General features: G+C 41.9%; 1 protein-coding gene across 1 annotated transcript in view; it reads left to right on the top strand.

Annotated features, from left to right (window-relative positions):
• clstn2b (calsyntenin 2b) overlaps positions 1-16,993 on the top strand; it is a gene marked incomplete at its 5' end in the record, with an annotated part of 375,601 nt that overhangs the window by 257,285 nt on the left and 101,323 nt on the right. The gene's annotated exons all lie outside the window — the stretch shown is intronic.

The raw sequence follows: 16,993 nt of genomic DNA, 5'->3' as shown, positions 1-16,993 counted from the left end.
CTGTGGGAGCAATTATTAGAAAATGGAAGACATACAAGACCACTGATAATCTTCCTCGATCTGGGGCTCCACGCAAGATCTCACCCTGTGGGGTCAAAATGATCACAAGAACGGTGAGCAAAAATCCCAGAACCACACGGGGGGACCTAGTGAATGACCTCCAGAGAGCTGGGACCAAAGTAACAAAGGCTACCATCAGTAACACACTACGCCGCCAGGGACTCAAATCCTGCAGTGCCAGACGTGTCCCCCTGCTTAAGCCAGTACATGTCCAGGCCCGTCTGAAGTTTGCTAGACAGCATTTGGATGATCCAGAAGAGGATTGGGAGAAGGTCATATGGTCAGATGAAACCAAAATAGAACTTTTTGGTAAAAACTCAACTTGTCGTGTTTGGAGGAGAAAGAATGCTGAGTTGCATCCAAAGAACACCATACCTACTGTGAAGCATGGGGGTGGAAACATCATGCTTTGGGGCTGTTTTTCTGCAAAGGGACCAGGACGACTGATCCGTGTAAAGGAAAGAATGAATGGGGCCATGTATCATGAGATTTTGAGTGAAAACCTCCTTTCATCAGCAAGGGCATTGAAGATGAAACGTGGCTGGGTCTTTCAGCATGACAGTGATCCCAAACACACCGCCTGGGCAACGGAGTGGCTTCGTAAGAAGCATTTCAAGGTCCTGGAGTGGCCTAGCCAGTCTCCAGATCTCAACCCCATAGAAAATCTTTGGAGGGAGTTGAAAGTCCGTGTTGCCCAGCGACAGCCCCAAAACATCACTGCTCTAGAGGAGATCTGCATGGAGGAATGGGCCAAAATACCAGCAACAGTGTGTGAAAACCTTGTGAAGACTTACAGAAAACGTTTGACCTCTGTCACTGCCAACAAAGGGTATATAACAAAGTATTGAGATAAACTTTTGTTATTGACCAAATACTTATTTTCCACCATAATTTGCAAATAAATTCTTTAAAAATCAGACACTGATTTTCTGGATTTTTTTTCTCATTCTGTCTCTCATAGTTGAAAATTACAGGCCTCTCTCATCTTTTTAAGTGGGAGAACTTGCACAATTGGTGACTGACTAAATACTTTTTTGCCCCACTGTGTGTGTGTGTGTGTGTGTGTGTGTATATATATATATATATATGTATATATATGTATGTGTGTGTGTATGTATTAGTGCCCTCCACAATTATTGGCACCCCTAGTAATACATATTACTAAAAAAAAATCCACCTTTTGGTGAAGTAACTTCATCTCACACTGAAAAAAAAAAATGTGAAAAATCCATTCCAACCCCTTATCCTGTTCCGCATCGTGTGCAAGCTGGAGCCTATCCCAGCTGACTATGGGTGAGAGGCGGGGTACACTCTGGACAAGTTGCCAGATCATTGCAGGGCTGACACCGGAGCACCCAGAGGAAACCCACGCAGACACTGGGAGAGCATGCAAACCCCACACAGAAAGACCCCCGTCGGCCACTGGGCTTGAACCCAGAACATTCATGCTGTGAGGCAACAGTGCTAACCACTATGCCACCATGCCACCCCCAATTTGAAAAATCCAGCCTTTAATTGAAATAAATTTATTCAGAGAAAAACAAATCCCTCATCAAGAAATGATTATTTTCAACAAAAACACACATGCCAATATTACTGGCACCCCTGGAAATTATAGTGAACACAATGTAACTGAAGCATGTTTCCCATTTAAATTGTACAGTATTTTTGAGTTGATTGGAGTGTGTAGGAACTTTCAAGCTGTGATCCATGACTTCCTGATTAACTGGGGAACAAATATGAGGTGACACAGAGGCCAAATTCCCTTAGTCCTCCATCAACATGGGAAAGATAAGAGAACAAACAAAACAAATGATGAAGTGTGTTGACCTTCATAAGTCAGGGAATGGTTATAAAAAATAGCTACTCACCTGAAAATGTCCATTTCTACTGTTAGGTCAATAATAAAAAAGTGGATACCAACTGGAACTGGTATAAACTCACCTGGAAAAGGGCCCAAGTTTATTTTATTCCCACGTACAGTGAGGAGGAGGATAAGAGAGGCAAAAAAATATCCCCAATGATTCTCCACTGTTGGTGAATTACAAGAAAAAGTAAAATATTGGGGTTTTCAAGTCTCCACAACCACCATCAGACTCCACCTCCCTGCCAACAGATTATTTGGAAGGTCAGCCAGAGAAAAAGCCTTTTCGGTCAGTTAACCACAAATGTAAGCACCTGAAGTTTGTGAAACACTACTACTACGACTTTGACCGGAACTGTGTTCTATGATCTGATGGAACAAAAATGGAGCTTTTTGGCAATAAACATGCAAGGTGGGTTTGGTGTAAAAAGAAGGATGGCTATCATGAGCAAAACCTTATCCTAATTGTAAAATATGGTGGAAGTTCTGTGGTGTTTTTGGGCTGTTTTTCATCTTAAGGTCCTGAAAATCTTATTCGGGTACATGGCATCATGGACTCCATGAAATACCAGGAAAACAACTAAGTAGATTACTGAAATTACTGGAATTGGGTTACAAACTGTCCAACACATTATTAAAACCTGGAAGGACAGTGGTGAACTGTCAACTTCACAGAAGAAATGTGGTCGGCAAAAAATCCTGACACCATGATAGAAGATCACTTAAACGCTCATAAAAAATTGAGAGTAGAATTCATGGCTGTGTTTAATAGTGAAAGTAAAAACATTCGCACGCATGCAATGTGATGAGAACTCACAGGATTGGGACTAAACAGCTGTGTAGCCATAAGAATACCACTTGTTATTGAGGCTAATTGGAAGAAAAAGGCTTCAATTTGTTCGAGAACATAAAGATTGGACTCTGGAGCAATGGAAAAAGATCATGTGGTCTGATGAGTCCAGCTTTACCCTATTCCAGAGTGATGGGAACATCAGGATAAAAACAGAAGTGCATGAAGCGATGCAGCCATCATGCTTAGTGGCCACTGTACAAGCCTCTGGAGGAGGTGTTATGATCTGGGGTTGCTTCAGTTGGTCAGGCCAAGTCTCAACAATGTTATGCGCAATAAAATGAAGTCAGCTGATGACCTGATGTAATGAATGACCAGGTTATCATATCAATGGATTTTTTTTCTTCCTTGATTGAACAGGAGTATTCCAGGATGACAATACTAGGATTCAGCGGGCTCAACTTGTGAAAGAGTGGTTCAGGGAGCATGAGGAATCATTTTCACACATGAATTGGCCACCACAGAGTCCTGAATTTAACCCCAGGGAAAGCCTTTGTGAATTGCTGGAGAAGACTATCTAAATTGGTTTGACTCCTCTGTCATCAATACAAGATCTTGGAGAAAAATTGGATGGAACACTGGATGGAAATAAATGTTGTGATGTTGCATAAGGTTGTTGAAACAATACCACAGTGAAAATGTGCCATAATCAAAGCTAAAGGCGGGCCAATGAAATATTAATGTGCGACCTTTTTTTTGGCCAGGCAGTGTATATACTGGTGGGTTGGCCTAGTGGTTAGTGTATCTGCCTCTTGATTGGAAGACAGTGAGATCTACTCATGGTTGGGTCATGCCAAAGACCATCTGGTGAGGCATGCCGCACTACAGATGTGAGTAATAATAATTTTAATAAAACAGACTAAAATATGCTTTATTATCTTATTTAATTGTCTGCCTATAGCCTCAGCAAGCACCTAATAATTCTTTTTCGAGCAACATGAGTTTTGAGAGTGTAACTCAACAAGATCCAATTCGCTTTAGCAGAGAAAATATTTCTGTTTATAACGCTAAGATTTTAGAGTACATGAAAAAAGGAAAAAAAAAACCATCTTGGCTTTTCAATGTGCTCATGTGTAACTAATGTGCTAATTAGGTAAAAAGTACAGCTTGCCCATGAACACAATCTGATAATTAGGCATTCTGCTAATTATCTTAATATCACTACCATCATGACTATGTATATAAAATGGTAAACATGTTAAATAGCTTTGCTCACATTCAGGCATAAAGAGGCTGATTGAGCAGGAAGGAAGTCACTTTAGTTTCTGTAACTAAAGTAACGATGATTGGTACTTCGGTAGTCTTGATTTCACTTCAACAAATTACAATTCCCAATTCCAAAAAAGTTGGGATGCTGTGTAAACTGTAAATAAAAACAGAATGCAGAAATTTACAAATCATGGAAACCCTATGGTATATTTCATTGAAAATAGTACAAAAAGAACATATCAGATGTTGAAACGGAGAAATTTTATTGTTTTTTGCAAAATATATGCTCATTTTGAATTTGATGTCAGCAAGACATTTCAGAAAAGTTGGGACAGGGGCATGTTTACCATTGTGTTACATCACCTTTACTTTTAACAACACTCTGTAAATGTTTGTGAATTGAGGAGACCAGTTGCTGTAGTTTTGAAAGAGAAATGTTGTCCCATTCTTGCCTGATATATAATTTCAGTTGCTCAACAGTTCAGGGTCTCATTTGTCATATTTTGCACTTCATAATGCACCAAATGTTTTAAATGGGGACAAGTCTGGACTGCAGGCAGGCCAGTTTAGCACCTGGACTCTTTTACAACAGAGCCATGCAGTTTTAATATGTGCGGAAAGCAGTTTGGTATCGTCTTGCTTAAAGACGAAAGACCTTCCCTGAAAAAGATTTTGTCTGGATGGCAGCATATTGCTCTGAAACTTGTATATATCATTCAGCATTAATGATGCCTTCCCAGATTTACAAGCTACCCAAGTCATGTGCACTAATGCACCCTCATACCATCACAGATGCTGGCTTTTGAATGTACTGATAACAAGCCGGATGGTCCCTCTCCTCTTTAGCCTGGAGGACATGGTGTCCATGATTTCTAAAAAGAATTTCTACTTTTGATTTGCCATTCCTCAGGACAGTTTTCCACTTCGCCTCAGTCCATTGTAAAAGAGCTCAGGCCCAGAGAAGGTGGCGGTGTTTCTGGACATTGATTATATTTGGTTTTAACTTGCATTTGTGGATGCAGTGATGAACTATTTTCACAGATGATGGTTTTCTGAAGTGTTCCTAAGCCCATACAGTGCTTTCCACTACAGACATGTGTCTGCTTTTAATGCAGTGTCACCTGAGGGCCTGAAGATCACAGGCATCCAATGTCAGTTTTCAGCCTTGTGTCTTGCATACATAACTTTTATGGACAGAGTTTCTAGGCACAGCCAAGAGGCAGAGGGTGTTCAGTTTGTTGGCATCAGGATCGTCTCTCTGCTTTTCGTGGATGATGTGGTCCTGTTGGCTTCATCAACCTGTGACCTACAGCATGTGCTGGGATGGTTTCCAGCCAAGTATGAAGCGGCTGGGATGAGGATCAGCACCTCCAAGTCTGTGGCCATGGCGCTCAGCCAGAAATGGGTGGAGTGCCTACTTCGGTTCAGGGAGGAATTGCTGCCTCAAGTGGAGGAGTTTAAGTATCTCAGGGTCTTGTTCACGAGTGAGGGTAGGGGGGAGCGGGAGTTGGACAGACGGATCAGAGCAGCATCAGCAGTGATGCGCATGCTAAACCAATCTGTTGTGGTAAAGAGAGAGCTGAGCCAAAAGGCAAAGCTCTCAATTTACTGGTCCATCTAAGTTCCCACTCTCACCTATGGTCACAAGCTGTGGGTTGTAACTGAAAGAATGAGATCACGGATACAAGCAGTCAAAATGAGTTTTCTCCACAGGGTGGCTGAGCTCTCCCTTAGAGACAGGGTGAGAAGCTTGGTCATTCGGGAGAGACTCTGAGTAGAACCGCTGCTCCTCCATATCGAAAGGAGTCAGTTGAGGTGGTTCGGGCACCTTGTTGGGATGCCCCCTAGATGCCTCCCAGGGGAGGTTCTCTGGGCATGCCCCACCAGGAGGAGACCTTAGGGCAGACCCAAGACACGCTGGAGAGATTACATCCCTAGGCTAGCCTGGGAACACCTCGGTATTTCCCTGGAAGAGCTGGTGGAGCTGGCCAGGGAGAGGAAAGTCTGGACTGCTCTGCTTAGGCTGCTACCCCCGCGACCCAGACCCAGATAAGCAGCAGAAAATGGATAGATGGATGGATGGATCTTGCATACAGAGATTTCTCCAGATTCTCTGAATCTTTTAATGATATCATGTACCATAGATGATGTGATCCCCAAATTTTTTTGCAATTTTACATTGAGGAACGTTATTCTTAAATTGTTGCACTGTTTGCCCACACAGTCTTTCACAGAGCGATGAACCCCTCCCCATCTTTACTTCTAAGAGACTCCGCCTCTCTGGGATGCTCTTTTTATACCCAATCATGTTACTGACCTGTTGCCAAATAACCAGATTAGTTTTTTTTAGCATTACACATCTTTTTCAGTCTTTTGTTGTCCCTGCCCCGACTTTTCTGAAACATGTTGCTGACATCAAATTCAAAATGAACATATATTTTTCAAAAAACAATAAAATTTATCAGTTTCAACATTTGATATGTTGTCTTTGTACTATTTTCAATGAAATATAGGGCTTCCATGATTTGCAAATCTTCACATTCTGTTTTTATTCATGTTTTACATAGTGTCCCAACTTTATTTGGAATTGGGATTGTATAAAATGAATTGGTGAGAAGGAAATGACAGAAAATGTACATTTGGAAATCGTTGGACAGAAGCTAATTATGAAAGTAGACAAGGGCAGTGAAACACACAAAGTAACGTGTGTGTTTTCCTGCTACTTCAGATGTAAGCCAGATATAAAACTTCTCTTCCTTTCTTACAGGATTAGCATGTAGAGCTCTCTATGAGCTGTACAGGATACACACACTGTGGGGAGGTTGTAATGAAGGTGCATCAGCTGCCTGTCATATTGATCATTGTGCATCTCTTTCATACATACTACTCTCCTATTCCTATTGGCCTTGGCAGAAAATCAATCGATGCATGGGGAGACAGGGACAGGTTGAAGATGAGATGAATGTCAAATGACTGTTAAATGTTTGAAAGATTAGAAAATAAAGCACATCTATTCAGGTTCAACTATGAAATTGTTCAGCAGGAGGCAGGAAAAGGCCAGTGATTCATCATTTATATCTTTTCTTTTATTTCTGTCTGTCTGTGTGTTGATTTATTCCTTTTCCCATTGGAGAACCTTATCGACATTTGTCTGCATTAATCCGCTTATAAATTCATGTTTAGTTTTAATAATATGGACAGTGGATACACCTGTCTAACCGTGCATATTCATCAGTAAGGAATCCAAGTATTGTATTTTTTTATACTTGCCTTGAACATGTGTTATTTTTAATTCATTTTGGCAATGTATTAGTCCAGGATCATTATTTTCCATCATTCTCAAACCTCCATTTTCCCAAAGCCTTCCACTGTTATGCCAATGGCACACAGTTTTCTTTACCTCCATCAACCTCAAAGCCTCAGAGAATATATCAAACTAACTCTTCTAAGATATCTTCCTCCTTGTTGAAGACTTGTCATCTAAAACTCAACCTCAAAAGAAAAAACCCTGATCTATGATCTGTGCCGGACCTGTCAATCACCACCCACACTTTCAGACTCTGAACTAGACACACAACCAAGAATTTTGGTGTGATTCTAGGTGGCAAGTTCAATTCCTCTGATCACTTTACATCAATTCCTCAATCCTACGTATTTCTTCTCAACAACATCAGAAGAAAAAGACCTTTCCTTACTACAGAAACCTTTCCCCAGTTTCATAAATTCCTGAGGTTCTTTCATGTGACTCCCCTACTGAGATCACTCCATGCTCCCTGTTCATGCCAAAATCAAATTCAAAACTTTTCTCCTGGCTTTTTAAGTCTCAGTGGAATCTGCACCAGGCAATCAATATACATTGGTTCAGAACCATACACCCACGTCAGCTCGGGTCTTCAGCTTAATCCTCAGGGTGACTGACATTCTTCTCTGAGCTCTTAGCAAAAATACCGTAAGTCTCTTGTTACTTCAGGTTCAGGCTTCTCACTGGAGAAATACATGAGACCAATGTTTAGATGCAATTTATTAAGCAGAATTCTAATGGTTCAAAATTGTAACCGTTCACAAGTCCACTTCCTCCTTAGGAGCCATTTCCAAACAACTGATAAGGACCTGTATAAAAAATTGTATGCATACAAACATATTGGGACCACAAAGACACTACATTGTTCAAGTAAGAGGCGGAAATTAACTCCCAGGGATGATTGAACTTTGGTCTGAAAGGTTTAACTGAACCCCATGACATTAACGATGGAACCAGTGAAGGACTTGGAGGCATCAGGTACCAAAGTACATAACCATTAAGAAACACCTACATTACCTTACAGGCATTTAACAGACAGTCTTATCCAGAGCGACATACAACATACCCAGAACAGACTAGGGATCAGTTGGGGGTTAGGTGCCTTGCTCAAGGGCACTTCAGCTATTCTTGCTGGTCCAGGGAATTGAACCAGTGACCTTTTGGTCCCAAAGCTGCTTCTTTAACCATTAGGCCATGGCTTCCTATATCAATTTACCTGAAAAGCAGTTCAGCAGTGAAGAAGCCTCTATTATAAGACAGCCTGATGTAGGGCAGCCAAGGCCAAAAGGGTATAGCTTTGGGACCAAAAGGTTGCTGGTTTGATTCTTTAGACCAGCAAGAAAAATGTGTGGGTGGGGGGAGTGAATGAACAGCACTTTCCCCTCCCTTTTCATCCATGGCTGAAGTGCCCTTGAGCAAGGCACATGAGTTGCCCACTGCTCTGGGTTTGTGTGTGTGTGTGTGTGTGTGTGTGTGTGTGTGTGTGTGTGTGTGTGTGTGTGTGTTCACCCTCCAGAGAAAGAATTTCACTGTGCTATAATGTACATGTAACAAATAAAGGCTTAAAATTCCTAGCAAAATTTTAAAAAGCCAGACTGAAGTTTGCAGGTGATCATCAGGCTTTTGGAGAAGTGTTCTCTGGTGACATGAAACAAAAATGGAACTGTTTGGTCATAATGTTCAACACCATGTATGGAGGGAAAGGAATGAGGTTTTTAATCTGAAGAACACCATCCCAAATGTGAAGCATGAGGGTGGTAGCATCATGATCTGGGGATATTTTGCTGGTAAAGGGGCTGGTGCACTTCAGAAAATAGATGGCATCATGAGAAAGGAGGATTGTCTAGAAGAAAAAACTCAAGCTATCAAATGGAAAGTTAAAATGTTGATGGACAGGCAAAAGGAAACACAAAATACCCAACTTTTTTTTCTTGCAAATGATCAGAAATGATAGATGATCATCACAGAAGCTCTAACTGTTTTAAATAGCATTCTCAGGGCCTTTAACATTAGGTTACAGTACATCCTGATGACCACCATAAACATTTGGACTTTATGACTATTTAAGAATGCCGTTTGGACTATATAATTACCACCCATCGATGGCTCAAGCCACTATGCATGACTTATTTAAATAACATTCTCCTTTTTCTCAGGATTTCAAGAGCAACCTAAAGAGGTTAGCGAGACCTCCAGAGCCTTGAGTTTTTCTCCAGTCAGAAATCTGTCTTCTAAAGATCTCAAGTACTATCAAGTACCTGAGGTAATTTTTAAGATTCTGCCAAACTGCTCCTCCTTTCATGATGCAGTAAACACCTCTATCAGCCATAACGACCTGGGTAAATAAAGAGCGCTTTTAATCCAGCTTCAGGATGCCAGAGTGCCTACACGCCTGCAGACAGAGGAGTGGGTAAAAAGTATGAGAGAGTGTAGGGTTTTTTTAGTGATGAAAAGTGTGGCTGTGGGAGAAAAGGGAAGTGAATGAAAGATAAATTAACTGATGTCTTGTAGGAATGGGGCAGAGATGTGACAGAGATTACAAAGATAAGGTATAGCCATTTTGTCTTGCAGTACTTTTCCTCCTGTTATCTCTCTCTTTGTGTGTATGTATGTGTGAGCGTGTATACAAGACTGAGAGGTTTACAATCAGTTCCGCTAGACTTAATGACCTATTCCATCTGCAGTACAGCCCACACACACACACACACACACACACACACACACACTCTCTCTCTCTCTCTCTCTCTCTCTCTCTCTCTCTCTCTCTCTCTCTCATATGTAACACAGCAAGCAGGCCTAGTTTGCCAGCATGCTGTACAGGATGGCAGCAGTATAAGCACACTTCAAAGACAAAAGTGGAATTACACCCCCATATATGTGTGTATATGTGTGTGTGTGTGTGTGTGTGTGTGTGTGTGTGTGTGTGTGTGTATTATGTGTATATATATGTGTGTGTGTGTGTGTGTGTGTATTATACTGTGTATATCTATGTAATGCTTTGTAAAGTATCACATGCCCTGGCACCAATAATGCCAGTAACCAGAGGTGATTTTGTACAATTACTGACGTGTGCAATTGTTATTCAATTTGTGTCAAATCAACAGCCTAGTAACAAATTCCTTGAACAAATGTTAGTGACTCTCCTGATTTGGCTCTCCAGCTCACATCACTGCTGTTGGTTTTATGAATTGAGACAGCAGGTTTGTTCAATTCCACCAGTGTGTAAAGCCTGACTGAGTTACTCTTGCAAAAACCTCCTATCCCAGTAACAAATCACTGATCACCATTGTTTCCCAATGACCAATCACTGTTTCCATTGTTCCTAATGACCAGTCACTGATCACCACTGTTCGCAACAACCAATCATTGACTGCCACTGTTCCCAATGACCAATCACCAGTCACCACTGTTTCCAATAACCAATTATCAATTGCCATCTTTCTCAAAGACTAATCACTATTGTTCCCAACAGACAATCATTAATAACCACTGTTTCCAATGAAGGGCGGCACAGTGGTGTAGTGGCTAGCACCGTCACCTCACAGCAAGAAGGTTCTGGGTTCAAGCCCAGTGGCCAACAGGGGCCTTTCTGTGTGGAGTTTGCATGTTCTCCCCGTGTCCGTGTGGGTTTCCTCCAGGTGCTCCGGTTTCCTCCACAGTCCAAAGACATGCAGGTTAGGCTAATTGGTAGCTCTAAATTGACCGTACTGTAGGTGTGAATGTGAGTATGAATGGTTGTGTGTCTCTATGTGTCGGCCCTGTGATGATCTGGCGACTTGTCCAGGGTGTACCCTGCCTCTCGCTGATAGTCAACTGGGATAGGCTCCAGCTTGCCCACAACCCTGCATGGGATAAGCAGTTACGGATAATGGATGGATGGATGTTTCCGATGACCAATTACTGATCACCATTGTTCCCAACAACCAATCATTAATCATCACTGTTCCCAATAACCAATCACCATTGTTCCCAATGATCAACCACTGATCACCATTGTTGAGGATGGAATCTGACCTATTCCAACTCCTCCTACCTCGGCAGAATGGAAACAAATGTAAAAGGGTAGAGGAAAACTTAATGTGTTTCAGTCTGATGAAGTGTGTTGTTCCATGTTGTAGAGCATTTCAAAGGTTAGTGGTTTGGGTTTAGGGTTAGAGGAATTAGGAATCGGTTTATGTCCAGCTTCACCCAATGAACTTTTGGTTCTGCAGAAAAAGAAGATATCGATCAATCAATCAATCAATCAATCAATCAGTCAATCAGTCAATCAATCAATATCTTCTTTTTCTGCATGTGTGATAGAAATGATAGTATTTTGTAAAAATGTAAAGAGTTGGATTATTTCTATTTTATAGATATGGAAATAGTTAGTTTGTAGTGTCATGGCCAAACACTTTTTCTTTAAGAAGTTAATCTATTCTGATAGAATTCTATTCTATTCTAAGTGTCTTCAGAAAATTCTTCTTCATATAACATGCTTTGATATGCAAATGATCGTGATGAATCAGTGGATATACAAATTAGTCTGTGACATCATCTGGTGACTTCTAGTGACTTTGGCAACCATACAGTTAACACCACTAACTGCTGCTCCATCACCTCTGACCATATCCTAATTGGCTAGTGGACCTTTCTCAGCAAGATGGTTGCAAGTGTCTCAGCTCCAGTAGTGCTGTTAACCCAATACACTTTCTGCTCACTTTATCAGTCACACCTCCCTTATTGAGTGCCTTCTTGCATTTAATACATTTGTACCATCACCACACACATTGCTGTGTCAGTGCTATACTGGGAATAGTCTACCGCCCACACATTTAATGCTCATCTTTTGATGAGTATGGTAAAATGGAGCACATAACTTGTGAATAGCGACAGATGGGCTACAAAGTGCACTTAACTAACTGGCAATAGACAGCACAGATATATATAAAGACATGAATGCAGCGCAATTACTCTGTGGAATATGAGTGAATTTCCCCTCCTCTTTCTCTTTTTTTCAGTGAAAGTTTACATTATTGTATTATAAATGAAATTGCTTCACGACCTGCAATCTCATTTCCATTTGTAAAATATCTGACGTTGTTCCATGCTGGGTGTTTCTATTCCAGTCATGGCTTAAAGCTGCCTCGTTCTCAATACAGAAATCCAAAAACTGTAACTTTCATCTACAGGATATGTGATACAGAGGGAACCCAATCTGACAACCCAGGCTTCCATGCAAATGGGTCAGTTTGAGAGCACAGAACCAGTCTAGCAGCCTGTTGTTCTTCTGCACTTTTTCTCTTTTTTTTTCTTTCCCTCAGAGTCACCTTGTTCCCACAGCTCATCAATCTCTCTTGGAAGTGCTCCACAAACTCCACCCACTACACTTCACTTATGCCTCTTGTTCTTTTTTCCATCCCCTCTCTCCCCTTCCCTTTTGAGTGAGCCAACAGCATTTGAGTTATGTATCTCTCTCTAGTCTCTTTTCTTCATAGCCTGGCATCAGCATCTTTTTCACAGGCTCACATTTTACTTATCATTCTCTGCTGTCTCTACAACCCTCCCTCTCTCTCCCTCTCTCTCGTTTTGGTTGGTTTGAGATCTGTGCTTGGCACAGACATTCCATTTCTTCATGTTTTTGGGGAAAAATAGTAGAAAGAAGAAAGGGAGGGATGTGAAAAAAAGGAGAAGAGCTCTCAGTGGAAATGTTGCTTTGATGTTGTTCCCTCTTGCACTTACTATACAGAGAATCAAGTGCTGCTCTCTCTCTCTCTCTCTCTCTCTCTCTCTCTCTCTCAAATCCATTTATTTCATGCCATGGTTTTTGCCCGTCCCTTCATTAATCTCCTGCGGGTTTTGTTTGCCCAGTGTTCGTTTTCTATATAAAGAATTGTTCCTCTCTCTGCTAACGCTAGTGTTTGAAAATGAGCTGATTCGGACATACAAAGCTGCTTGCAATTTAAATTTTTCCTGGAAAGCGAGACACTCTTATGACTTGAGGACTCCACAGTAATGAGACTACTTTTATATTGCGGAGCAAAAAGTAAATCAGTAGGCAGTTTGATATTGATACGCATGTCAAGAAAGACAGGTTTCTCTATCTGCCAGCATTGAATTTCCACTTTCAATAAAGTTATCAAGCATGAATTATTTTCTTGGTTGATTATTTTGGCTTGGGGAATCTTAAGTGTCTCTGGGTTTTAAATGAAGATATAAACTCATTGAAACCTTATTAGGAACATCTTTACACCTATTCATTTATGCAATTATCAAACAAGACCATCAATGATAGCATAGCTCACTCCGGCCCTGTCTCGTCCAGAAGGAACTATTTAAAGTGGGCCACCTTGCGCAATAAATGTTGCAAACTATACAGACTTTATACAAGCTATATATAGAAGCCATATACACCCTAGGAATACTTACCTATTTGCCAGAAAGAATCCAAAAAGGTGAGGAATTGACCGAGAAGAGGCGATTTTTGTTGAACTGCTTGTTTGGGCTTAATTACTCCATATCTTCATTATTAATTGCAATTATGCAAATTTAGGTAGAAGCTATATGCACCCCAGGCAGACTTACCTTCCTGCCAAAAAGAATAAAAGTTGGTGAAGAATTGAGAGATAAGAAGCGATTTTCATGAGATGTGTATGACGACGGACGGACGACGGACAACACATGATGGCATAAGCTCATCGCCTGTCAGCCAGGTGAGATAATAATCAGCCAATCATGTGGCAGCAGTGCAATGCATAAAATCATGCAAATGTGGGCCAACAGCTTTGAGTAATGTTCACATCAACCCTCAGAATGTGGAAAACATGTGATCTCAGTGATTTTGACCATGGCATGATTGTTGGTACCAGATGGGTCGGTTTGAGTATTTTTGTAAACGCTGATCTCCTGTATGGGATATTTACACACTGCAGTCTCTAGAGTTTACACAGAATGATGCAATAAAGAAAAAAAAACATCCAGTGAGTGGCAGTTCTGCAGATGGAAATGCCTCGTTGATGAGAGAGGTCAACTGAGAATGGCTAGACTGGTTAGAGCTACAGTAACTCAGATAACTACTCTGTATAATTGTGGTGAGCAGAAAAGCATCTCAGAATGCACAACACATCAAACTTTGAGGCAGATGGGTTACAATAGCAGAAGACCATATTGGGTTCCACTTCTGTCAGCCAAAAACAGAAAGCTGAGGCTGCAGTGGGCACAGGCTCCCTGAAACTGGACAGTTGAAGACAAAATCATAGCCTGGTCTGATGAATCTTGATTTCTCTTGAGGCACACAGATATTAGGGCCATAATTTGGTGCCAACAGCATGAATCCTTGTGTCAACAATCCAGACTGGTGGGGGTGGTGTAACGTTGTGGGGAATGTTTTCTTGGCACACTTTGAGCCCATTAATACCAATCATCGCTTGAATGTCACAGCCTATTTGTGTATTGTTGTTGACCATGTGCATCCCTTCATGGCTACAATTTACCCTTCTTCTAATGACTACCGGTACTTCCAGCATGATAGTGCACCATGTAACAAAGCAAAACTTGCCTCAAACTGATTTCATGGACATGACAGTGAGTTCAGTGTTCTTCATTGGACCTGAATCCAGTAGAACGCCTTTGGGATGTGGTAAAACAGGAGCTTCGCAGCATCAAAGTTTACCTGAAAACGGGGGCGTCGTGGCTCAGGTGGTTAAGGCGCCATACCATGAATGCGGGCGACCCGGGTTCGATTCTGGCCCGAGGTCATTTCCCAATCCCTTCCCGTCTCTCTCTCTCTCTCCCGCTCATTTCCTGTCTCTACACTGTCCTATCCAATAAAGGTGCAAAAAGCCCAAAAAAATATCTTTAAAAAAAAAAAAAGTTTACCTGAAAACTCTGCAGGATTTGCATGATGCAGTCATGTCAGCATGGACCAGAATCTCAAATGAAAAATGTTTCAAACATATTGTGGAATCCATGCCATGAAGAATTGAGGTTGTTTTGAGAGCAAAGGATGCCCTATGTAGTATTCGCATAGTGTTCATAAAAGTATTCTGTATTAAAAGTTGTTTTTTAGTGTCATGTAAAGCCCAAGGATGGGGTCAGCCCCAGCAGTCTTCATCTGAAGCTTGGTCTCCTGGATCTGGATATTGACCTGAGGTATAGGCATTTGCAGTGGTTTGGCCACGTGTGGCGCAGTTCCACCACGACTGCAAGAATCATGGCCCACCATGTGGAAGGCGCAATAAAGAGGGGCAGGCCCCGCAAGACCTGGAAAGAGCTAGTGGCACAGGACTTAAGGGAGTGGGGCCTCACTGCTGAGGATGCCCTGGATTGAAAGTATTGGAGAAAGATGCAACAGTCAAGGCAGCACGGTGGTGCAGTGGTTAGCACTGTTGCCTCACAGCAAGCAGGTTCTGGGTTCAAGCCAAGTGGCCAAAAGGGGCCTTTCTGTCTGGAGTTTACATGTTCTCCCCATGTCTGTGTGGGTTTTCTCCAAGTGCTCAGGTTTCCCCCACAGTCCAAAGACATGCAGGTTAGGCTAATTGGTGGCTCTAAATTGACCATAGGTGTGAATGTGAGTGTGAATGGTTGTGTGTCTCTATGTGTCAGCCCTGTGATGATCTGGTGACTTGTCTAGGGTGTACCCCACCTCTCGCCCATAGTCAGCTGTGATGGGCTCCAGCTTGCCTGCGACCCTGCACAGGATAAGTGGCTATGGATAATGGATAGATGGATGTGACAGTCAAGCTGTGCATCGTCTGATACACCTGTGGTGTAAGAAGAAGTTAAAATGGACAGTGAGTAATGAGTTTTTATAAAAATTCCTTGCTTCCAAAGATAAGCAATTAACATGGCTGAATAGTGACAACAGTTTACCTTTTAATTAGTGATTAGTTTGACTATACGTTGATCTCTCTCTCTCTCTCTCTCTCTCATTATCTCTAGCCGCTTTATCCTTCTACAGGGTCACAGGCAAGCTGGAGCCTATCCCAGCTGACTACGGGCGAAAGGCGGGGTACACCCTGGACAAGTCGCCAGGTCATCACAGGGCTGACACATAGACACAGACAACCATTCACACTCACATTCACACCTACGGTCAATTTAGAGTCACCAGTTAACCTAACCTGCATGTCTTTGGACTGTGGGGGAAACCGGAGCACCCGGAGGAAACCCATGCAGACACAGGGAGAACATGCAAACTCCACACAGAAAGGCCCTCGCCGGCCACAGGGCTCGAACCCAGACCTTCTTGCTGTGAGGCGACAGTGCTAACCACTACACCACCGTGCCGCCTTATACGTTGATCTGCTCTGCTATAGTATTTTTTTTTGAGTGCATAGTTCGAGCTCCTGTGGTCAACCCCTTGACAAACCCTTGATCAAGACTTTTACTCTTGGTACAACAGAGATTTCACTTTTAATGAGCATACACAATTACCATAGAAGGGCATACAAGTTGAAGACCTCAGTTGACGTGTGGTTTGTGTTCTTGTATACAGCTCCTAACCAGTGTTTGTAGATAATGTGGTTCAAAGCTCTTTGAAGCCTGGGATTTTAAAGTCAGAGATTTACATTTGATTATTTTATTCTGAGTGCCACCACCATTGTAAAGAAGTGGCATGGCCTCAAAGTATTTTTTTCCAGAGATTTAGATAAAAGAAATCAAATTATAGTTAAAAGCAAATTAAAATGACATATAGAGGACTGGGCTGCTGTGGCTGTGTTTAACCTTT

Source organism: Neoarius graeffei, chromosome 17 (assembly GCF_027579695.1).
Source record: "Neoarius graeffei isolate fNeoGra1 chromosome 17, fNeoGra1.pri, whole genome shotgun sequence".
Lineage (NCBI taxonomy): Eukaryota > Metazoa > Chordata > Actinopteri > Siluriformes > Ariidae > Neoarius > Neoarius graeffei.
Note: the sequence above shows the minus strand (reverse complement) of the source record. Positions and strands in the feature narration are given on the sequence as shown.